The 1918-nt window shown below is 49.5% G+C and overlaps 1 non-coding gene across 1 annotated transcript; it reads left to right on the top strand.

Annotated features, from left to right (window-relative positions):
- The first annotated feature begins 280 nt into the window (after positions 1–280).
- Positions 281–475, top strand: LOC148647790 (U2 spliceosomal RNA). The gene has a single exon (XR_015927142.1). It is a non-coding gene; the product is annotated as a U2 spliceosomal RNA (small nuclear RNA).
- The last annotated feature ends 1443 nt before the right edge of the window (positions 476–1918 follow it).

Genomic DNA, 1918 nt, shown 5'->3' with positions numbered 1-1918 from the left:
AGAACGATGGAAGGGGTTGTTTTCTGTGTATTAAGGGCCTATTGCTGAAGGATTGACCTTGGGATTTGCATTGGTTGGTTTAAAAAAGGAATCCAATATGTTTATATACGTATCCAATCTATATTTTCAATGTCGAATTGTTTGCAGAAGGGTGAACTTGTGATGGGGGCGGGTTATGTTTGCATATGGGGTGGGATTATGCTAAGAAGGTGACACTGGGAGGAGAAAGTGTTGATTAAGCCAAGAAAGGGATTGTTTTTTGTTTCTGTTTTTAAATTTGAGAATTTTTGCATTTTTGTAATTAAAAAAAATCTGTTCTTATCAGTTTAATATCTGATACGTCCCCCATCGGGGGATCACATATTAAACGGATATTAAACGGATTTTTGGAACAGGGAGCTGGATCAGGAGCTTGCTCCGTCCTCTCCACGCATCGGCCCGGTATTGCAGCGCCTCCGGGAGCGGTGCACCACCTTCTCTCGGCGGTGAAAAGACAGACGTAGCTAGCGAGCAAGCAAGCAAGCGAGGTGGACTGGAGCTCCTTCTTCTTGGGTCTCGTCTCTCGTCCATCTGTGTGTCTCTGTGTCTCTCTCTCTCTCCCCCTCCCCGTCTCCGTTCCCGTGCTCCCTCTGTGCACTTTCCCGCGTCTCGACTCTCTCGGCAAGCAGGCCGGCCCCCTTTTCGGCTCCCGTGCGTTTTCCCTCCAAAAAACTGTGCGCCAGCGGAACGCCCACGCGTCAGTCCGCGCCTTTAGGGGGCATTGCTTCTCGACCTTTTGGCTAAGATCAAAGTTCAAGTGGCATGACCGCAGCTCCGAGATCTTAGTTCAAGGGGTCGGGCTAGTGACGAAGACGACGACCAAGAAAAGGAGGAAGAACCGAAGACAAAGAAACAGCCACTGGTGGAATCGCTCCAGGTGAAGCCTGGGGGGTGAAGCCAGGGCTGCCGAGAAGGAAGACCAGACGTCGGGCGGTGAGGAGCCTCCTTCGGGAGTGTTTTCCTTATTTTTTTTCCGCGTCAGGATGGACTATTTTTGGAGGTCTAGTCAGCCGGTCAATTTGACTGGGCTGCCGAATACGATTAGGTTTAAGCTGAGGGAGGATTTGAATTTGGAGTTTCCTGATAGGATTTCTTTCATAGAGTCAGTGTTGTGCAAGGGACTTGATCTTTCAGTTAAGGACTTACTTTGTGTTCAAGGATATACCACTTCTAAATCGGTGGAAGTTACTTTTGCAGAGGAATCCTTTTATTTTTCAGTTTTGCGGCGTTGCAGAGAGAGGGAGAAAGTTGTTCCCCTCATACATTATGACATTGAAGGTATCTGGGCTAAAGCACGTCGGGTGATCACGGTGCACGTTTATAACCCCTTGTGAGGAATGATTATATTTTTTTGTTTCTGAGCTGCTATGTGGACAGTTTCTGACTGCACCAGGGTTTTGGACAGGTTGGGAGCGTGGACAGGTCGAAGGCAGTTCGCCGTGATTCTTCGGCCTGATCCCACCTCCTTGGATGGCTTCAAGCACCCTCCTGCATCTTTTGCCTTTGGGTCTGATCGGGGCTACCTCTTTTACGCGGGCCAGCCCAAAACCTGCAGAAGGTGTCTAGAGACTAGCCACACAGCAGACACATGTTCGCAGATAAGATGCCGTAATTGCAATGAACTTGGGCATCTAATGAAAGACTGCAAAAAAGGGGCTATGTGCACTTTTTGTGGTGAAGAGGGCCATGTGTGGAAGAACTGTTACACCCGGACCTTTGACAGAGTCCAGGCAATGAAGACCAACTATGCGAACATAATCGTCGACGGGGAGGTGGAAGACACTTCCGAGGCCGTGGAGGACGCTGTCAAAGAGACGACCGGCACGGCAGATGAAGGGACTTCACTGCAGGAGCCTGGAGGATCTGAGGACGTCAGTCC

This window comes from Lepisosteus platostomus, chromosome 15, assembly GCF_059453375.1.
Source record: "Lepisosteus platostomus isolate fLepPlt1 chromosome 15, fLepPlt1.hap1, whole genome shotgun sequence".
Taxonomy (NCBI): Eukaryota; Metazoa; Chordata; class Actinopteri; order Semionotiformes; family Lepisosteidae; genus Lepisosteus; species Lepisosteus platostomus.
The sequence above is the reverse complement of the archived record's forward strand: the minus strand, read 5'-3'. Positions and strand labels throughout refer to the sequence as shown.